General features: G+C 36.7%; 1 non-coding gene across 1 annotated transcript; it reads left to right on the top strand.

The window, feature by feature from the left end:
- The first annotated feature begins 22,399 nt into the window (after positions 1–22,399).
- LOC137711780 (small nucleolar RNA R71) lies at positions 22,400–22,506 on the top strand. The gene has a single exon (XR_011065126.1). It is a non-coding gene; the product is annotated as a small nucleolar RNA R71 (small nucleolar RNA).
- The last annotated feature ends 1,194 nt before the right edge of the window (positions 22,507–23,700 follow it).

A 23,700-nucleotide genomic window follows, 5' to 3' on the forward strand; every position in this document is an offset into this window, starting at 1 on the left:
TTCTGCAGAAGTCTGCAGAATTCCAGCAACATGGTATCACACTTAAAAATTTACCATAAATCCATTTTTTGTCCAAAAGACGTGAAATTTTTTGCATGTATAGAATTCATTATATAACATAACATGACATAATTTCATCAAAATTGGAGATAGGAAAGTTTATCAAATTATTGTTCTGGAGCGGTGAATGAAATTTACAAAATCTTCTAATCAGATCACAATAAAATGAGATACATATGCATTGATGAGAATTTGGCTAAACAGTGACCATTCACTATATATTTGCTACACAAAATGCAATAGGTAACAAAAACTCATTCTTTTGGTGATTACAACAAACAAGGCATCCCTTTTCACCATAAAAGAAAAGGATTTAGTCATACATACAACTTCGCTTAAAGTCTACATCAGCAAAATATTCAAATTTGGTTACCATATCAAATTTCAATGCAAAAGCCACACTAGTCCTTTTAATTCATTATTCCAAAAATTATGGACCGAACTACAATATTTAATGATGCAATCAATAAGCCATTGTATTTATAATATAAGTTACTATAGGCAGAAAATCTCAACACTACCACACTTCAATTCTTCTCTTCAATACAAGGGTAATAGATTCATGATTAATAATAGAACAAGAGTGAGCGGAAGCATGAAAATCCCAAAAACATATAACGATAGGATTATTTTATAACGATAAGAAAATTTGAGGGGATCCATGTATACACAAAAATGAGGGAAAGCAAGAATACAAACCTCACAAACTCATAACAAAATTTCATATTAAACCGTATAAGAATTCATATTTGAAAACAATTATAAACCAAATCCAACTTTACTCATGACGGCGAATGATTCTCGCTGAAAAATGCCGAGAGGGCAAAAACCTACACAACATAACAAATTATTATTATTAATATATATTTGTGTAACAAAACAGCTCCCTTTATTATTATTAATTAAATGGAATTCCAAATCAAAGAAACCCTAAACAATGCCGAGCAGCAACCACAATACACCCAAGCCAATCTTGATATTAATCATATTAAAATAATTAAATCACACTATTTAGATTCAAATTGTGACAAGCCTCCAAACTCCAGAAATTGATAATATACACACATATTAATTAAGGTCACAACAAATTAAGAAGAAATTATCAAATTAACCAGGTGAAGATCAAAATTCAATGCAAAATTGTATATATATAGCTTTCATCAAATAGGTATAGAAGCAATCAGATTTGCTTCTTAATATCACGACATGGTTAAGAAAACTCATCTTTACGTCTTTTTACTCATAATAAGGTTAAAGGAATCATGATATTAACCAAGAAGGAACCCAATGGAGAAGTGTATATGTATCCTTAGTCGCATATATGTTTTCACAACATAAGACTCATTAGGTAAAACCCCAGCACGATAAAGCAGCTGACGTGTTTGATCATCTATGAAATTATAATCAAACACCTTACCTTTAATCCGAACCCTAAGCTTGTTGTGTGGCTCTGATACCACATGTAAGACATATTCTGAAATCACAACAACAAGAAATTAGGATCACGAATAAATCAAATCAATATAAAATAGAGATTAACTAATTATATTAAACTTATTTGTAGAATACGGAAGACATAGCAGAGTTCTAGGTCGTCTTCTACTTCCAGTACTACAAAATATCTCTCTGCTATGAATAGGGTTTAGCGTATTTTGAGAGATTGAGTGTATGGAAGCAGGGACTTAACCATAGTATTTATATCATTAGGGTTTAATCACAGCCGACCTATTATTGGTTGTGAAAATCAAACCTTATCACTTATGTGTTTAAGTCTCACCATGATACTATATCTTTGTAGTGAAGTCCATCAGATTTCTTTAGGTCAATTGCAAGGGATAAGACTCCATAATTCTTATTTCATTAGGACTATCAGATTACTTAAGTTGTTAACAACTCGCTAAACAAGTGGCCTACAACATAAGTAATCCAATACATCATTCATTGTCATTCAAAACCTTACAGAGAAAATTTTAGTTGTTGTAGGGGTAGTGCACTAGTACAACCGATCATACTTGAAGAAATTCGGGGCAAGTTCTACAAGCAAGCTAAGATCTATAAGAGGAAGAAGAAAAAGCTTATTGGCAGTCAAATTCTTCAAAAAGTAATTTAGGTAGTGCATAAGAAGTTGTTGGTTTTAAATACAAGGTTGAAGTTAGCTTAACGGAGACATAAGCCTCACTGGAAAGGACCCTATTTGATTACAAAGATTCATTCAAATAGAAGGGTGGATATGAAGGATTCAACTACTAAAGTTAAACACATAATTGATAAAAATCAACTTGCGCCGTACCTACTGTCGCCCTACAATGCTGCTTTGGAGTGGTTGACTCTAAAAGAATAAGTGATGTGATTACCAGCCATTTAACGGAGTTTTTTTAATAGAATGACCAAAATAATGGATGGTGGACAATTTAAAGGACCACTTCTATTCATTTTAAATCTCAGAAACCAAAGTTATGTGTTATGAAAATCTCAGGGACCATTTTGGCTAAAAAGCCACGAGAAATTTTATTTGAACCCTACTGATGAGAATCAATTATTATTGTTTAGATTAGACCTAAAAATAATAACAATTGATTCTTATACCCCCTTCACCAAACTTCCAGTTTTGCCCTTAATTAATAGCAGAGAAAATTTAGATTAGACCTAAAACCCACGAACATCAAAAAAGTTCTTTATTCCTTTATCTACACCCCTCCTATACATTCCGGTGAACCTAGCCCAAGAGCTGGCAACAATTCCCCAACGTTTTTGACAGCCACCATAGCTCTCCACTATGATCATAGAGTAAACCAAGCATGGGGATGGGAAGCAATTGTGCAAGAAGAGCTAAACCTGTTGCTAGTGCTAAATTTCACATATCAAACAACAAAGGAAGATTCATAAAGGCTAGGTATGATGATGATGATGATGATTATATTGAACAAAACGAGAAGATCTTGACTCCAGACATGAAATTTTCTTCGTAAATACTCTTCGTCTGAGGTCCTTGAAAAACAAGTGTGACATAGAAGGTAAGCATATTCATGAACAAGAGTTGATTGAATCCCCAAAAACCAAAGGAAATTCAAGAAACAAAAGAAAAGGAAAAAAAGGTGAAAGGGAATGGTGGCCGTCAACAACATCGGTAAAAGTGTAACCGGCGTCTAAGTTGAGTTTATATGAATAAATGGATGGAAGTAGAGATAAAAATAGTGTTTTGTTGTTCATGGGTTTTGGGTTTTAATATAATTTTTTTATTAATTATTTCAATAATTTTTTTATTAATTATTTCAAGGCAAATTTGGTAATGTGATAGAGAAATTTTATAAGTTGAGTGTAGAGATGCAACAAACCGGTTTGAATAAAATTTTCCTATAAATAATCGATTCTCTTGGATAAAATAATAATGATAATAATAATCTCTACTAATTAATAAAATACTCATTGTTAATCAAAATCCTATGAAATTACCAGTTTAACTATCTAATTAAAACAGAACATGAATAAGCAATATGGGGCAAAAATGTAATTTCACACAACCAAATTATTATTTTTTTTTCAAAGTCTCATCTACATGTAATCCTAACATATCTCTAATTAAAAAAAATAAAAAAATAAAAAAAAACTTCTCACTCTCACATTCTCTATCACTCTCTTCCTTTCTCCTTTTATTTCAAAAATAAAAATTAAAAAAATTTCTCACACACTTTGTGTGTGCCAATATGCTAGTCATAATAATAATAATAATCGATTCTAATACCCTCTTTGCCCTTCCCACCTTCTTTGGGTATAGCAACCTCTAGGGTTGGTTCAGTATGGGGTACTGAACCCAAACTAGTATTCGAATCCCAAATTGAAATTTTCATGGACGGGAATTTGAAGAAGAATCCCAAAACGTCGAGTTTTCATGGGTGTATTGTTTTAAAAACTTTAGGTTTCAAAGGCACTAAATTTGAAACTACAGGTTCAATTTAGTTTATGAATGATTAGTTCATAAAAGAGAGGTTTTTGCAAGAACATATAATATGATATGCTGATTTAAGTGTTGTGGATTTGAGTTGCTTCGGGAACTCATACGTGAGCGCTTCAGGACTACGAAAGGATGCCAACGGTTCAAAGAAGATAAATAAATTATTGAATTGTTAATGTCCAAAAGTGGGCTTCAGGTCAATAATTTTGGATTTCTTGTGACCGCTGGTCACTTTTAATTAATTCAATAGATTAGGACCATATGGGGTCGATCGTAGAAGCAAAATAATACAAAGTTTCAGGCCATATTTTAGGCTAGATGGCTGCAAGCCATTCAAAAGAAAAGCCCAAAAAATGGGTTAAGACCAAGAAATCGGGGCACCCAAAATATATGGGTGTAGGCTTAAAAAACAAGCCCAAAAAAAGCTTTGGGCCAAGAATAAGAGGCAGCCCAGCATTGGATTGCTGGCTACTGTCCAATTCGCAAAGCCCAGTAACTGCAAGCTGTAGGTTGGGCCGTGTGAGGCTGTTGGAGGTAGCCTAATATCCTGCAAAAGCAAGCAGCCTGCTTGCAGCAGTGTCGTGGGCCAGGAGACAAAAAGATGGGAGCCTAGTGTGCTGACTGCAATCTGCAGCAAAGCACGGGCCGTGAGATAAAAAAAAAGATAGTCCACAACAGCAGGCCTTCTGTTGTAAATTGGGCTGAGGAAAGAAAAAAAATTAAGCGGACAAGCCTAGCCAGTTGCTAGAGGCTTGAGTGTGGGCTGGAGGCGCTGCATGGCCCATCGATAAGAACGCAGGCATGTGGCCTAGTTTGTTACACACGCAGCAAACCAGATGGCTGCTGCTTTTACATGACGTCGTCCTAGGTGTGGCTCTCAACTCAGTCAGTACGGCTTCGAGTCGAGGCTTCGGCACGACTGCTTATTTTTTTTTTCTTTTTTTCTTTTTTTTTTGGTTGGAATTCTAGGCTTTTGGAAAAAAAACCCAAAATTACTTCTAATTTCTTTCGATTATTTGACACACAAATTTCACATAGCAAAAATTGCGTAATGCATGAAACGTGTGTGTATATATATATATTGGAAGGTGAATATAAATGTAGGGGGTTCATGATTCATGGGGAATGTTTTCATGCTTCATGGTCGTTTCAAATATCTTACTTTATTTGAAGTGTACCTGATTGGCAGAAAACAATAAAAGACTTTGAATTTGTAGAAGATGCTTCTCTAAAAGCCGGAATTGCATCTCCAATGCGTTGTATCACGCTCAACACAGAAAAATTAAATTGAATTAATAGCATGTAGATCAATTCAATAAAATAATAAATTAATCATAAGAAGAATGATTAAAACGTAAATACTCCCCAGATTGAAGATCAAACTTTCTTTAGCGCAGCATCAAGAGTGTGCTGATAACGTGTTGTAGGCATAATTTACTGAACAATTATGGAGGCCATAGAGAGAAGGGTTGCAGCACAGTAAAGAGAAAGAGAGGTGTGTAATTGTGAGGTGTGTTATATTCCACCTCATTGTACCTTTATTTATAGTAGTAGGGAAGGTTAATTCCTTACGCTAATATGATTACAACTCTAATAGGATAATATCTAGTCTAAGAGATATGGTAGAATCCCATAAGGATATCCTAGATATGTTAGGATTTACACAATCACATTCTTAATCTAATAGGACTGCAACACTCCTTCTTGAGTGTGCAAATACTCAAACAAATGGCTCATCAAGTCTTCAGCGATGAAGTAAGTACAGTTGATGAAGTCATCGGCATAATGAGCGGATGCAAGTCTCAAATCAACGGAAGAATGCATATAAGTAAAACTCACAAACCTCGCTATGGTAAAACCCAAGGTGGGAGAAAAACTTATAGTCTAAGGAGAAAAGTGAGAAGTTGCATTAAGTCAAAACTATACGTCTTATGGACGTAAGTAGAAGAGCTCACAAGGGTATGATCAGCCGAAGATGGGTGCCTCGTCAAAACTGGGAAAAATGTGGGGAAAATGGGAAAAATGTTCCTAATTGTAGAGAAAAATAGTACATTAAGATCAAGTGAGTATATTTCTGGATACTCCCCCTGAGTTTGACATAACTTCCAAATGAGAACTGTAAGCATTGCATATGAATAGTTAAGCATACCACTTCCTTGGACAAGCTTTTGGAAGGTTAACTTCGGTAGTGACGTCGTGTAGAGGTCGACAAGGTTGTTTGGGATCGGCTTGCATGACTTCAATCTTCTGATGCTTTGCTGATGTAGATGTATACACAATATGTCTTCGCGTTGACTTTGTTGATGTATCATGTCATGGTCGGGTTGATACATGCGGCATAATCTTTATGTGAATCAACGATGGATGAAAGCAGCAAGTACTTTGAATATGCTCAACAAAAACTCCTAACATGTTTCACGTGTGGCATAGTGAAGTAAGGTGAGTCTTGGAACGTTTCGAAGATTTCATAACTAAGGTCATATCGTGAACCTTCAAGATATTGTGATATCTGTAACAGTAAAGACATAACCATTCGGGAATTTGCCTTGTGTGGGTTTGATAAGTAACTAGTGTCAGCATAACAAACAAGGCAAGCATCATTCCGAGGACCAAGGGCTTAGGATTTGCTCGGGATGCATTGGGATTTTCCCAAATCCGTAGTACCTTCAAGGTGGCAAAAAAAGTCTTTAATACCAATTCAATGGTTATGTGTAGGCGCAGTGCTGCATCTATACCAATAGATCAACGGCAAAGGAGATGTCCTATCTAATGTAATGAACAAAGTACAACAAAGTGCAAAGTTGAACTTAGATATGGAATTTCTGATTCCATAACCTCTTCAAAGGTCTCATTTGCATGTAACGTATGGAAGATCATAGCTATACTCAAAGGTAACGCCTTCAGAGTGTAGTTTGACTGGTAGACCAAAGTATCGTCAGAATAACGCTTGAACTTTAGGTTAAGGCATAAGCGAGTTTCCCAAGATTTTACATCTCAAATTCCATCTTCATGTCATTGACATAAACTGTAACTCTAGCAATTCAGAATAAGACTTCATAGTTTAACACGCAAGGGTATTCATTCATATCCCTGACTGATTAAATAATCAATTTGACAGGTATACCACATCCGCTAGATTGCTTTAATCCATAAATGAATGCCTCAAACAAGTTGAGAGGGTGTTCCGTGGTTTGGAGCTATTTGAACCAGTCCATGTAATTCTTCGAGAACTTACAAGTAAATCTCTGTATATATATCCCCATGGAGAAACACTAACCACATTTCATAATGCTGTAATCAATCATAGAGTGTTTGAGAAAAACCTTGCGCCGCAAGGCGTGCATCATATCGCACTATTTCATTTATCTCATTACACTTCCTTTCCCACTAGTAACACAATAGGGTTACCTTGGGTAGTGTAGGAATGATAGGTCCAAATACACTTTGGTAAGGAATTTAACCTGGATTGTAATTTCGGTTGTCCAATCAGTTCTACGTTGTCACTAATTAACGAAACACGATTCGATATCGTCGCTTTTCATTTATGTCGGTAGCTACAATATAAGTGAAAACATCATCGATGATAATCTCATTCCAATTCCATTATCTCATCCAAACTAGTACACTTGACCAAGACCTTCAAGTCTCGGGAGTAATCCATATTAATCTCATGAGATGGAAATGATTTGAGATAACGATGGATTCATTTTGTGTCGTGACCTTCCCCTTATAGGGAAGTGAATCCTATGAATAGAGTGATTTGTTGTACATCAGGTCGAGATAGATTGATTGGCTATCTGCCGGTGTACCGGACCGTCTAACAAGGGTGGCACACCCTTCAGGGATGTTGACTCAATGTCAGTTAAGTGCGTTTATCCTTGCAGGAATATTTGTAGCTGGTATATGGTCTCGTCACTTTAGCTAGATCAGAGGAATACATCTGGACCAACATTCTGAAAGTTAGAATACATCGCACTTGCTTTTCACACTTGTGCGGTATAGGGACCGAGATGAGACATAGTAAGCAACGTCCACACGAATTCACATCGTTCTACAGGAATGTTAACGTTCTTATCTCTCCCTAACGACGGGAAGACTGCCTTATTGAAGTGACAATCCTCAAAATGAGCAGTAAAGAGATCACATGCAAGGGCTCTAAGAGAGCTATTATGAAGGAGAATCATAATCGACAAAGATTCACAACCTTCAGTGAGGACCCATATTGGTACGTTGTGGCGGCACAACTTGGCACATGGAATGCACACCCAAAATGAGTAAATACGAAGCGTTAGGTTCGGACACAATACCCAACTGTAACTTTGAATAGGTTGGGTGGCAATGGACCTCAAGGCAGACCAACATAGCTGCGTACAAGATTGCATAACCCTAGGAAAAAACCGAAAACTTGGTGTGTTCACCAAGGTCCGAGCGATCATTTAAATTGCGCTTTATGATTACTATGTGAGGCTGTTTTAGGGTGAACATGGGAATTTCGATGTCCAATTATAAACCCAAAAGACATGCAATAATTTATCAAAAATTGTCGATATAAACTCTCTGATATTATCTAGTCTTCCAGATTTTATGGGAGCAGTAGGGTGGCGAACCCTTAAAACCAGCCACAAGGTTTAGCAGCAATGTGTGTGGACAAACATGTGACCAATTTGTTGATTCATCAACCAAAACCATAAATATTTATATGATTCACATTTTGGTTGGATTAATCCTCATATATTCCTTTGAATCCATGCGTGAAAAAATGTGATTTTGTATGCTTGCAAGGGATGATTTAGAAACTCAATTTCCCCAATGATCAGGCTTGGAAAAGTGTGCTTGAGGTCTTGACTTCGAGTAAGGAGATGCGTCGTAGTATTATTGTTCGACCCTAGTGTCCCAAATGGTCGTGCCAAAGAAAGTAAACTGCTCAATCACTAGGCTCCAGGTCGGCCACATATGGTGTGTTCCCAGTTGTGAGACAATCAATTGGCCCCAAAGCAAAGCTTCAGGCTCATTTTTGGAGGTGGTGCAAAGATATTCCACTCTATTTTCCGCAGTGGTTTCATTCATGATCATTGTTCTCTCGAATATTCTTAAGCTCAACAACGTTTTTCCGAGACGGGAAGAATATAAGGTCTCTGACATGGTAATTTAGTACCATTCATACAACGAGGAGCATGCCAATGCTCTTAATCAGGTTGGATAAACCTGAAGTTGTTGCTAGAGATGTGATTTAGGTATAAAGTTAGTGTGCATAATGTCGCATTCATCCAGACAACTAACATTCCCACATTCTTTCCTAATCACGTATTTAATTGAATTCAGTCACATGTTTTAAAAAACATGGTTACTAAGGGGATTGCTAATTAACTCATGTTTAGGTTATGAAAGAATATGAAAAAAAAAAAAAAATCTTGTTTTTTTATTTAAAAAAAGAAAAGAAAAGAATGGGATTGCTAAATAACAGACGAAATATATATATATATATATGTAAAGCAACGAAGCCATCATAGTATTTTTGGACTACTCCATAAACAAAAAGAAGGGTGGCTATTGGATCATTTACCAACCCGAGTTTGATAGACCCTATTTTTAATTTATTTGATATTTTAGTAAGGTAAAAACGAATTCCATTCTAGAGCCGTATGCAATGCGTAAAACATACATGTACGGTTGTTCAATTATATATTTTATTATTCTTTATCTCTTCACATTATCATCATGCGGGATAGAATAAATATTTAGTATGTTATATCATCATGGTAATGATCCATCAGCTTGCTACTTCTTTTTATGAGGCATAGACGAGACAATTTGGAAGCGAAATAACTACTAAGCTGCGCGAAACCGTCACAATGGTCTATGTACAAAGGACAAGCAAACCCTTATTGGTTGTATACAAAGATATGAAAAGAGCTGTTTTTATGTTAATAACAGAAGCCCAAGCTCATGGAATTGTTGATCTTGTAGCGACTGAATAAAAAAAATAACAAAAGCTTCAAACGAATTGGTGATTGGAGATTTTATCTTTTTACCGAATTTAATATTCTATTCATTAATCTATTAATATATAAATAAAATAATTCATAATCATCTGGTTAAGATTGATCTAAACCAGCCCATTATGTATACATATATGACTCAATATGCGGCTCCAGCTATTAAACAACTTATTAGAAACACAAGACAACCAATCAGAAATGTCACGAAATCCCCCATTCTTGGGGGATGTTCTTAGCAACAAGGAACATGTACTAAGGTGTATGTGCGACTTGTTCAATTCATGGGCTAGGACAAAAGAAAGAAAACAATTGATAAAGTATCAACAATCAGTGGCAATACTAATTAATAGACTAGAATGGAAGAACTCAATTCAATATTTAAAAACAAAAACGATCTAACCTTCTATTGTGGTATCAAATGTATGGTTTCCATTGGTGCAAATCCAATCAATTCCATTTTAAATTTAAGATGAGAAAGAATTCTCCATTGATAGTAAATAATATCCATTAAGCAGGGGAAACACTATTTTAAAAAGCATAAACATTATGCCTTACTATTGCAAGAACAGACTAACAGGGTTAGCTACTTAGCTAATCTTTATAATTATATACCGTTATTGTATAAGTAGATCTCATTGTGAAAGACCTAGTACCGGATAATTACGGTAGAGCCAAAAGGTGTGAATTGTACAAGTTAACAATAACATTGATTAAATGAAAGAAAAAAGGCTCCGGAGTCTAGAGAGGACCTCACCAATTAGGGAAGTAACCATAGAAACGATGGAATTTGGACCTAACATATGAGTAATATGACAATGATACCTTGTAGGAATGTATTTATCCAATTCGAACCCAAAAATACTTGGTATGGGTGGAGTGACTTAACATCTTTTATGAACTTAATGCAAGGCTTTACGAACTTTAACTGAGCTGAATTACTAATATGTTCTTGTATAAAAACCCTCTTTCTCCAACGACAAACCTAAACTTTGCAAAGTTTTCACTTTGGTCCCTTGCCTTGGCTTAGGGCTGGCGGCAACCTTTTTCGCCTCCTTCTAGCGTCCCTTCTTCCTAGCCTCTCTAATCCTCGCACCTTAACCTTCCCCAGCCCCCTCTCGCCCGTTTGCTCCTCCTATGACCTTCACTTTCTTTCATTGTCCTTCTTCCTTCTCACTTTCTCTCTAGTACTTGGTGCTGCCCAGCACTTTCTTCCCCTACTTTTTTTGTGGGCAACCAAATTTTCCCTTCTCTATTGTAGTCTTTTGACGGATTCTCGAGATCTATTGCCGTACAAGGATTCCTCCCTTATCTGGGGCTAAATATGCAGATTTTGGTTGGTGTTTGTTTGGTTGATTAGTGGATCGGGCCCTCCCTCTATTGCTTGCTCTTTTGGGTTTTATGGCTCTACTTGATTGTTTTGTGGCGGCAACGCCTTGTGGTAAAGTTGCTGATGGCGAGGGTAATGCGATGGAGTCATGCATTCTAAAGGTTTTTCTTTTTCTCGGATTTATGATGTTTTTGTCCTGGGTGAAGTAAGACATAAGGTGTTCCCAAGAGTAACTTTCCTAGGTGGCCGTAGTGTTTGGCGTGCCAACCTACCGTTAGAGTTTTCTTTTAGTGATTTGGGCTAACTGAGGGTTTTTCCCTTGGAACTATCGTTCGGTTATATTTGGGTTCGTTTTGGTGATGGGGTTTGGCGATGCAAAGTCGCAGATGGTTTTGGCCTGGCAACCCTTCTACCATTCATGCTGTTTGTTGCTACCCTTATTATAATTGCGACCCACACCCGATGGAAAAAAATTTCAGTAGATTTTGATGCTAACATGTCTTATGCAGGTTTATGGGTTGTGGTGGCGTTTCAACGACGATGGCAGTTATGATTGGGTATCTTATCCTGCCTCACACCTCTGGGTGTCATCCTGGCTACAACTGGAGTCCTCCGCCATTTGCTAATTCTACTCGTGCCTCAACAACCCATGCCTCATGTTAATTCTGCATCCACTTTTCCACTGAGGACATGTCGGTTTTTTGTTTTTGTCTATACTACTTCGGCAAATTGATTGTGCCATTATAGCGTTTTTGTAGCCTCATTGGTTGTGATGAATTTTGTAAGGATTTAGGTGCTTGGTATGTTACATCTTGTCTAGTGGTGTAGTTTTGTGGGGTTGCCATATAGGGGTCTTAATTATTTGCGTTTTGTGCTAATTACATCCATATCAAGAAATTGATCACTGAAGCATATGTACCCATCTAGCATCCTTATAATTGGTCTATAATTAGTTTTTTGTGGTAATGAAACTGTTTTGCTTTTGTTTTTTAAAAAAAAAAAAAAGAAAAAAAAAAAAGAACAACCTTAATGCAAGGCTTTTATCTTCAATGTGGATGTTGTCTACTCTTAACATGGAAAATGTGGGATGAGTAATACTAGGAGAACAAAAACGACTGGTGTGTAATTCTTTATGGGAGATTCTAAAGTGTGGATGTAAGTGTGCAAACAAAGATCTAAAGGCTGAAAATGGACGAGCTCATGAGTCGAATCGAGTCGTTATGACCCAGTGCGTTTAAAAAATTTTATATTTTTTTATTTAGTTAGCATGTTTTTGTCTAAGAGAGGGAAACAGGAAGCAAGCAGGAAATAGGGGTTGGCCATTGCACGTGTTGAAGAGGAAAATAGGCATAGAGGGAGTTGGAGTTTGGAACAGATTTGGGGTGGATTGAAGCTGGGTTGCGGCTACAACCCAGTAATCCCATAACTATTAAAAAGAAAAAAATTGTTCAGTGCATGTGTTTTGTACGGCAAGGGAGGGGTAGATTAAGGTTGTCTCTGCCGGGAAATAGGGGCAGAAAGAGGGAAGTGTTGAAGGATGTATGTGCGCGTTCGAATTATAGCGAATTGAATATGTGCTTGGATTGGAGTCAACACGGTTAGTCCATTCACAACCACAGAGAAATCTAGATTGTGAAAGTGAGTGTTTGAATAATTGTAAAACCTATGTTATGATGAATTTCCATTCGAGTGTGGTTTTTTTTTTAAATTTGGGATTTGAAATCATAATGGTGGGTGGTTATTAGTAGATTTGGTTGAAATTGTGAAAGTGGATTTTAGATATATAGGTGTAAAAGTTGTTCTGGCTTGTGATAAGTTGTGTTGTACTTGTGAAACTTTGTTGCAAGTAGACATTGAAGTATAATTCGATAAGGGGGGGTGAGGCACAAGTAGAAGAAATTGTTGTCGAAAGAGAAGATGTAGATGGAGGGGATGAATTAGGTGCAGGGAGGGTTGAATTTGTGGTACCAAGAGTAGATGAAGAGTTGAAACCCAAAATGAGAATGAAGTTTGATTATTTAGATGAAGGGTATATCTTTTACAACAATTATGTACTTGCAGTGGAGTTTGGGATTTGGGAGTATAGTAGTAGAAAGTCCATTGATGGTGAATGTTGGTTAAGGAAAGAATTTGTTTGATGCAGACAAGGTAAGAAGAGGGATGATGATAATTCCAAACCTAACAAGAAAGGAAAAATGGGAGATGTTGGAACTCAGTGCAAGGCTAAACTTGTGCTGAATAGGGGGAAGTGGTTATGAAAAGTTTGTTGTAATAGTTTTCAGTGAAGGATACAACCACCCTATGTCAAGTGCGTCACACTTATTTAGATCACACCGTCGAGTTTTGGAGGCAAATAATGCAATGATTGAACAATGCGGGGAGGCCAATATTTCCATAAGTAAACAAGTGGCTTTGTCGGAGGTGCAAAATGGAGGAATTGGAAATATTGGTTACACCCCCAAGGATATGTATAACATGGAATAGCAATTGCGAGCTCATCGAATCGGGCATGATGCTGAAATGTTGAAAGAGCATTTTGAGGATTAGAAAGAAAAAATGATTCATTCTTTTTCAAGATAGAGGTTGATGAAGGCGGAACATTTGGGAATTTCTTTTGGGTAGATGCTAAGTCATGACATAGTTCCAACCTTTTTGGTGATGTGATTGTGTTTGACACCATTTTCAACACCAATGTTTACTAGATGATGTTTGCTCCTTTGTTAGTAGATAATAACCATGGTATTCGGTTGTGCATTCTTGAAAAATGAAAAAACTGAGAGCTTTGAGTGGTTGTTTGAAGAAATGCTTAAGGCTATGCTGAGTGAGCCGTCAAAAGTCATAATTACAGATTAAGATGGAGCCATAGCAAAGGCTATTTGCAGCAAATTACCAACCACGTTTCATCGATACTACATATGGCATATTAGTAACAAGTTCAATGATAAGGGTTAGGTTGAGGGCGCTTTCAAGGATTTGCATGATTACATATGGGATATCGAAAGCAAAGAAGAATTTGAGGCAAACTGAAAGGTGTTGGTAGAAAAACATAAGTTGGTTGATAAAACGTGGCTTTAAGATATTTATGACTTGCATGCACAATGGGTTCTGACATTTTTTAAGCATGTTTTTTTTCGTCGAAATATCGAGCAGTCAACATGCTGAGAGTTGTCATTCTTTTTTCAAGCATTATGAGCATAGGAGCACTCTTTGATTGAATTCAACATTCGATTCAATCGAGCCCTTGGAAGGCAACATCAGAAAGAGGTGGTTGGTGACCATAATGATGAAAACTGTGCCTTTCTATTACAGCTTTACACCCTAATAGAAGAGCAAATGGCCAAATTGTACACATGATTTATGTTCGAAAAGTTTCAAGTGGAAGAATTGAAAAGTTTGATTATTTCTTAAGGAGCAGTCTGGGAATAGGAATGAGGTAGCGTATGAAGTACTTGAGAGGGCTACGAGGGTAACAATGATGGAGAGTTTGGTGGTTCATACGACCTCGGGTTACCTAAATATAGCTGCAAAGAGATGGAGTTTCAAGGACTTCCTTGTCGACACTTATTGGCATATTTGAGAATGAAACAAATAGAGTTACTGCCAGAACGTTACATACTAAAAAGATGGCTTTAAACTGCCCAATGCGACATTGTTTTGGATACGAAAGGGAAAGAAGTGGGCAAACACGCCGACAATTCTACCGTGTCTTAAAAAAAAAAAAAAGCTACTAACTTGATTGACAAGGTGGTGATGTCGGAGGAAGGTACCACACTTCTGTCCTGGACTTTGAAAGCATCAGATACGAAGCTGAACTGTTTAGGTGGTGGTAACCATGGTTGGAAAAGAAAACAGACTGAATTGGGGGGCAGGAGTTCCCAAACCAAGGTGCTTAAAGATCTCATTCAAGTTAAAAGAAAAGGGGCGTCAAAGACAAGTACAAATGAGAAACGAAGTCAAAATCAGAAACGTAGGGGTAGGAAGAAAAATTGTCCGTGGCCAGACACAAGGTACACAATGTAATGAAATGAAATATAGCTAACTGTTTGGTTGATAATATATTTGTGATTGTAATGTTTGAAAGAACTTTGGATTGATTTGTAATTGTTCAGTTCTTACCAGAGTGAGCCCGAAGAGCGTACACAGGTGAGACCAAACCCTAATCCTGGTGATGTTACCAGGCAAAATGAAGTTGCTGACCTTGAGCCTAATTCAATGTCAACCCAAAGCAGTAACACTGAACTTACGGGCGGTAATTCGAGGGTGCTAGATGATTTTTAGGAATATATAATGAATGACCATTAAAGAGGTGTAAATAATCAAATTTTGTGGCTATTCATTTTGTTTGCAAGATGTGTTAATTAGGGGGATGAACTATTATTTACCTGTGGCCACAGTTGATTTTTCAAAGTTTGTGTAGGTTACAACAGTGATGGAATGTGTGATCAACTATGGGTGACATGTTATGAGATCATATGAATATTTGTGAATACATAGGAACGTCTATGAAACTTGTACTTGCAATACTTACTTAAGCTTGAAATTACGATATAGTTAGATAAAAAATGTACATAATTAGGATAGGAACAAATATATAGGAAGGGAGATATGAGGCTAAACATCTGCGCGTGTGTTGTGAGCTACCTTTATGTACTTGTGTTTGGTGTACTCATCACTATCTCTAACGATGTCTTCCACTTGTGAGGCCATAATACAGTCCCAATTATAACCAGACTGAACCCAATGGAGATAGGAACAAAATTTCTCAAAACCTATCATAGAAAGTAGAGTCACACTTTTCTGCCATGAATGAATAGATTGACCTACGACGTACATCTTCCTTCTCTTTTTCAACTAGTGCTTCATACTTATGCTTTCGTCTATGTATTAAGCGTTTGTACTTTGCTAATTTGTACAATGCCTTGTTCAGCTGTTGCTGTAATGCAACCAATGTGGACTCTTTTACGAGGCACTTTTGATGCCACTCGTTGGTAGAGTGTGAGTTGGTAGAACCTTTGGCCTTTGATTTTGCAATTTGATCAATCGGAATTACCGTCACTCCTCGAGAGAGCCATGACATGTGTGCCTAAACTATGGGTACTAAGTTGTTCTTGCCTGCATTTTATAGATGATCAATTTAGATGTCATTAAATGGCACAACAAGCCATAAATGGATGGAAATGGATTGTCTGTTTACAACTAGTGACGATATTCCTTCCAATTGCTTACCCTTTTTTGTGTAACTACATTAGGAATGTCTTGTGGACAAACCAAGTGTTGTCCAATGACTAGTCATTGCTTTCCATTTGTAGATGATCAATTTAGATGATTAAATGTGAGACCAACAAAAACTAGATGGAATCGACTGATTCATGACTGCCTATTATAGGTATATAATGGCTTGTGAAAGTGGTGTTCAGGTTCTCCGGAACTGAGTTTACAACTTCTTGTTTATAAAAAAAATCCTTCCAAATCCTAAACCTTTTACTGTAATGACATTAAGAATGTGTTGTAATGGCAACAAAATGTTAAGTTCGCACACTTAACAACACCTGGCTTTGGATGTGGCCGCTTCTTACCATAATTTGATTCATTGGCAGTGGATGTATTCACGGTGATTGCATGCTGAGATTTGGAGTTTGGTGTAGGCTGAACACAATTGCCATTGGAAGTATTAAAGATGACAGGATTTGTTTTGGGAGGTGAAGTATTAATTGGATGAGGAGTTATAGATGTTTGTGTATTTAAGAGGATTTAGGAAGGAGTTTTGGGTGCAGTTGATGTATTAACTTGGAATGGAGGCGAATTGGGTAGTGTTGCTGGTGTAAACTTGCAAGTGCACAAGATAATCGTAATATAGCGTTTTGCAAGTCCATGTATCGTTCCCATGAGGATTCTAATTCAATCTCCAATTTGATAAACTAACCCAAATCTAATTATATTAAAGACACACAAACCCAAAAATATAAAATATAAACCCAAACAACGAATTAGACTCAATCTTAATTAATAAATCAATCCAAGGTGTGAAGAGTTTGTTGTGATGATTTTATAAACAAATAAAAACATAACCTTAAATAAAACTTAAATTAAAGAGAAGAAAACGTTGTGTTTTAAAGCAAGTGATGAAAAAGTCTAGGGATTCGGAATCAACCACAAGCAATCTAGTTCAGGTTTCAATGCATTCAATGGATATTTCGATTTTGTAGATGATAATTCCTGTAAATTCCTTGTTAGGCACATTAGACCATAGTTTTCCTTAAGTGAATGATTCTCTCCTAGTTCAGGCAGAGGTTGTATATCCTAACATGTAATCTATCCTGGTTAAGGCATAAATTTAACAAGTAAGACTCTTTACGCTCTAGAAAACAAGGGAAAGCAAACCATTATTCTTTGTCAAGCAACAATGTAATTTACCATACTTAACCACAAGAAGCTAATTGAATTATATTGCTAGTTCAGCCTCAAATTCATCTTCCAATCTTACTAGATGCAAAGTCCTAAGGTGATCAATCAAAGAACTCAAGCAAAAAGTTACAATTCAAATAGTGATTAAGCATTCATCTAAAAGAAACTAGAAATCCAATGAATAACATTAAAAACCATAAACATCCATGCTAGGGCATCATCTTAACCCTTGGAAAAGAGTTTAGTTACTCATAGAATACGAAAACATAATTAAAATTCTGAAAAAACCATGAAAAACTTAGGAAAGATAGTCAGCGGCTGCTGCTCTTTTCTTTTGCTCCTTGCTGCGACCCCCTCCTTAGACTCTCTAAAAGCACATTCCCAAAAACCCCCTTTATATGGTAGACAAGTTCTAACATAATTAGGTCTTGTGATATCCTTTGTATTACATGACTGAATGATGTGGCAAGTAAACTTCCCAATTAATTACTTCAAACCCATGTGAAATAGGATTAAGGCCAGCTCAACACATTCAATCTTGGGCTTTGGGCTTTGATTGAATCATGACTTGACAAACCCAATAGAATTTGCAATTTCCGCGTAGACTTGGCTGACCGACATCTGGTACAAGAATCACTATAACGTCTTCTAGAAAACTCGGAATCACAATCCATAAAATTCCTTTGAAAACTAACTTTCATATCTTTCCAATGGTATAAGGCTCAACCACTGGTTTCTTCTGAGGAAGCACAGTTTAATCCATAAAGTTGGCTGATCTGCACAAACAACTTCTGCTTCCAGTATGCCAAACTCATTTCAATCGCAAAAGTGCTCATTTTTCTTCTTTCTTCCTCTTCACTCATGAAATCTAACAAAAACATAAAGCTAGTGAAACAAACTAAATTCACTAAAAAACATAACAAAAATCTAAATAAAAGGGCATTAAAATGTATGCAATATTGGTTGTATCAAATACCCCCAAACATAAACTTTGCTAGTCCTCAAGCAAACACAACAAAGACTCAAGATTAAATTGAACACAAAACACAATGCAGTTAGACTTTCCAAATATATTCCTCAAAGATTACAAGGAAAATACAGCTCAAAGAATAGAGAAACATTGTAAGGATTCTACACATGATTCAAACATTAACAACACCTTACACAACCATTCCTCTTGTACGTGTATGACTAGCCAATAATTAGCACAACACTTGCAACTCGGATAGGTATATGCAAACAAGTGTGATATGAGTGATCTCTGGATAATGAATGTATCGAATCCCATATGCTTGCTCTTCACATCATCTCTCCACTAATGTAAATCAATGCAATACCAAAGATCAAATGGACTTTACAAAGGTTGTAACGTTAGGCTAGGTTATTGGCTAAGAAAGAAAAGGTAGGGAAAGACTAGAGCCTGAGATATACCAAGACTTCTTCATATGTAATTCAGTCGAGCCTCCTTTGGAATATGATTCTTGGCATCCAGGACTAATGTTGTAGGAATGGAACAATTTCAAACCTTTTTTTTTTTTTTTTAACACATGGTACTTCGGTACATGCCACTTCTTAAATGTAGAACTCAGGCTTGATTTCTTTCATCTTGGTATTCATCTCAAGCTATAAGGTATGGCTAATATAGGTTAAATGGGTATAGATTAATGTGGGTGATGAAAGAAAAGGCTAAGTGTTTGGCTTCAAAGGGCTAACTAAGGATAACACAAAAGGTTGGGTATAGAAAGGCTCAAATAGTCCAAAGATGGCCAAAATCGTCTCCCCAATATTGCATGACTTAGGATTTCGCCTCGAGAGATATTGAAGCAAGTTCTAGTATTTGTTGAGATCTTTATGATTACTTAATCCACATATAATTCTCTAAGCAAGCAAACAATTGCATTAACCTTGGCTATGTGCATGAGAAAGGTGTAAAGAATGATCTTATAAAGCATGGCTAACCAAAGAATCAAACAAAGAACACCAACAATGCTTATCGATTTCTTAGAACCATATTTAAGTAGCAACCAAGTTATTATCATTGGATTTGGAAAGACTAACTAACACGACTCAAAGAGCTAACCAAGTCTTTTTGGATTTTCAAATTATCTTTGGACTTTTAGGACGCTAATTGACACACTAAAAAAACAACTAACAAGAAACAAAATTAAAAAGAAAAACTTTGAAAACGCAAACTGCCTAGTTATGATAATCAGTTTCTGATCTTTGCTTGGTTTTTTTGACATGTATCTCACAAAATACAAGGCAGAATTACACGTTCTTTATATGGTTAGATTCAGAACGAAAAATTGAAGAATGCATCACGGACCAAAACTCAGAAACAGCAACAGATTGTTCTAGAATTTAATAAAACAGAAAGCCTATGTTTACTGACACAAAACAACTAACTGAAAAACTATCAAAATGAGATTCCTCCCCCAAACTTGAATAGCACATTGTCCTCAATGTGAAGTTAAATATAGGGCATGCAATGAGTTAAATAATTAAGGAAAAGTAAAACTAAATAAAAATAAGATGAACAATAAAGAGTAAAGTTTAGAACTCCCCTGGTTAAATGGTTGCTAACGAGAAACTTGCCGCACACATCAGCTCCATCTTCCTTCTTCAAAAACTTGGGTTGCCTCCCAAGAAGCACTAAGTTTTAAGTCTTCAGCCGGACATAACAATCTTTATTTAGGATCATTGAGGTATAAAACCTTCTCATTCATTTGTGAGATAGGTTCCAGGTATTGCTTCAAACGATGGCTATTCACCTTAAATGTCAAACGACTCTTCATATCTTGAATTTCCACAGCACCATGGGGATACGCTTGCACAACAAGATAAGGTCCAATCTCTCTAGATCGAAGCCTAGTGGGAAATAACTTGAATCTTGACTTTTTCCACAAAACTTTTTGGTTTGGTTCAAAATATTTCTGAAGTAAAGCTTTGTCATGAGCAACCTCAAACTTCTCTTTCATTCGATCCATAAGATCGATCTGAAAACAATCATGAGAATCCAAAGGACTCTTCAAAGCATCAAAGATCTGAAATTTTACGGTAATCTCCTGCACAGTCATGGTTAGTAAACCAGCTTTTACATCAATTTTAGTACCTGTAGTAGCCATGAAAGGTCTACCAAGAATGAGAGGTAGCTCATTGCCTGGAATTTCAGCTTCTTCCATGTCCAAAACAATGAAGTCACCAGGGAGAATGAATTGATCAACCTTGACAAGTACATCTTCAATAATGCCCCATGGATATTTTACAGAACGATCTGCAAGTTGCAAAGACATGGAACAAGGCTTTAACTCCCCCAAACTTAGATGTTTGTACGCATAATAAGGCATAAGATTGACACTTGCTCCCAAGTCAAGTAAAGCTCATTCAAATTTTCTTTCTCCAATAATGCACAGAACTATAAAGCTTCCTGGATCCTTGAGTTTTGGTGGCAATTTTCGTTGAAGCACTGCACTTACTATTTCTGATAACATCACCTCTTCATGTTTTCCATACTTTTGCTTGTGAGTACACAATTCCTTCAAGAATTTTGCATATGACAGAATTTCTTTGATGGCTTCAAGCAATGGAATGTTGATTTGAACTTTCTTGAATTGGTCCAATATATGCCCCGGGTATTGATATTTTCTTCCCCTTCTGTGCACACTGAGGGAATGGTAGAGGAGGATCATACACCACTTCCTTCAGCGTTGGATCGAATAATGTTCTTTTCGGCCCAGATGGTGGCTGCTTTGAACTCTTAAAAGAATAATTTTGCTGCTGGTCATTCAAATCCGTGCCCCTCTCCTTCTCATTTTCAACTTTCTTATGCATCTCTGCTTTGTTGTCGATCATCTTCCCACTTCTCAAGGTTGTAATGGCCATCACATGCTCATTATTTCTTGGATTAATTTCTGTTTGGCTTGGAAATTGCCCTTGTGCTCGCTCGAATTTGTTCAAAGTAGTAGCTATTTGTCCCAAACTGAATCTCAAAATTAGATTGAGCCCTTTCCAACACCGCATGACTTTGTCTAAGCGATAAACTTCCTGTTCATAATGGTCGGTTTTCTTTAAGAGTTGAGATGGCATGTCCTTGATAAAAGGATCTTGTTATTGAATTGGAGGAGCTTGATAAGGCTGCTGATATTGCTTTGTTGAATTTGATGGTCCCATGCTATTCTGCGAATCTCTCCAAGATAAATTCGGATGTTCTCTCCATCCCGAGTTATAATTATTGGAGTACGGATCATTTCGGGGCCTCCCACTAAATGCATTGACCTCTTGTATGCTTTCTAGATTAGGATTTGCTGGACAATTTTCCATGTCATGGGCGATGCTTGCACATGAGGTACATGGCTGCTGGCTATCTTACTTACTAGTGGTGTGAGAAGCTTCGTGAGGGCAGCCACTTGTGCCTCTAAACCCGTCCTTGCATCAACTTCATAAAGGCCTCCTCGTTTTGTTGATGGTGCAGTTGGCACTCTCGAATCTTTTGTAGGAAAATCCCAATGCTCAGAATTTTCACATATAGTTTCAAAGGCATGTATGGAGTCTTCTGGAGTTTTGTCCATCAAGGTTCCACCAACTGTTGAATCAACCAAACTCCTACATTGAGAGTTCAAACCTTTGTAAAAATAATGAACCTTTTGCCAAGTGTTGAAACCATGATGAGGACATTGAAGGAACAAGTCCTTATATCGCTCCCAACTTTCATGAAACTGTTCACTCTCTTGTTGCCGAAAGCTCATAATTTCATTGATCAGAGCATTGGTTCTTCGAGTAGGGAAGAACTTGGACAAAAACTTCTTGGATAATTCTGTCCATGTGTCGATAGATGCTTCAGGAAGAGAATCCAACCAACTGCTTGCTTTATCCCTCAAAGAGAATGGGAATAAACGAAGTTGAATTTGTTCTTCAGTAACATTGGTGAAGGTGAATGTGGAACATAGCTTGAAGAATGCCTTGATGGTGTGGATTTTCTTCCTCTTTCCCAAGAAATATAGGCAGCAACTGAAAAATTTGTGGACGAATCTCAAATTGCTGCGCAATTGGAGCCAACAAAATGCATGACGGTGTGTTGTACTCCGTTGGTTTTGTATAATCACGCATAAGCCTTGGTTGTGGTGGTGGCAATGGTGGAGGATTGTCTCTACCATTATTGACTACTTCACCCATGGCTGGTTCTTGAAACACCCGCTGTCTCCATTGTTCTCTTAAAGTACGCTCAAGTTCTTGATCTATAGGAATCAACTCAAGTTGCAACGAACGTCTACCTTGCATATACGATCAGACTTTGCTCCTTGTTTGACCAATGCTCGGTATTTTGCAAATTTCTTGCAGCTCAAATATCCAATCGTTGATCTGTTTTTTGGGTTGAAAACTAGACTTCTGGGGCTTTCCAACGGTAAAAATGTGCCTGATAAAAAAACTGAATAGTTTAGTCCAAAAATGTGTTGAAACAGTGATACAAAAACTGAAATAAAATAGTGACGAAAATTACTTTTACTTATCTTAATAGTTATGACTCTTACTCGAAACTAGATAACAAACCAAAATCAATTTAAATAAACTACAATAAACGACTTATTAGATATGGAATAAGATATCAAATTGGGGAACTCAATTAGAGTCCCCGGCAACGGCGCCAAAAACTTGGTGTAAACTTGCAAGTGCACAAGATAATCGTAATATAGCGTTTTGCAAGTCCAAGTATCGTTCCCATGAGGATTCTAATTCAATCTCCAATTTGATAAACTAACCCAAATCTAGTTATATTAAAGACACACAAACCCAAAAATATAAAATATAAACCCAAACAACGAACTAGACTTGATCTTAATTAATAAATCAATCAAAGGTGTGAAGAGTTTGTTGTGATGATTTTATAAACAAATAAAAACAGAACCTTAAATAAAAATAAAAATTAAAGAGAAGAAAACGTTGTGTTTTAAAGCAAGTGA

The sequence above is a fragment of the Pyrus communis genome, chromosome 12, assembly GCF_963583255.1.
Source record: "Pyrus communis chromosome 12, drPyrComm1.1, whole genome shotgun sequence".
Lineage (NCBI taxonomy): Eukaryota > Viridiplantae > Streptophyta > Magnoliopsida > Rosales > Rosaceae > Pyrus > Pyrus communis.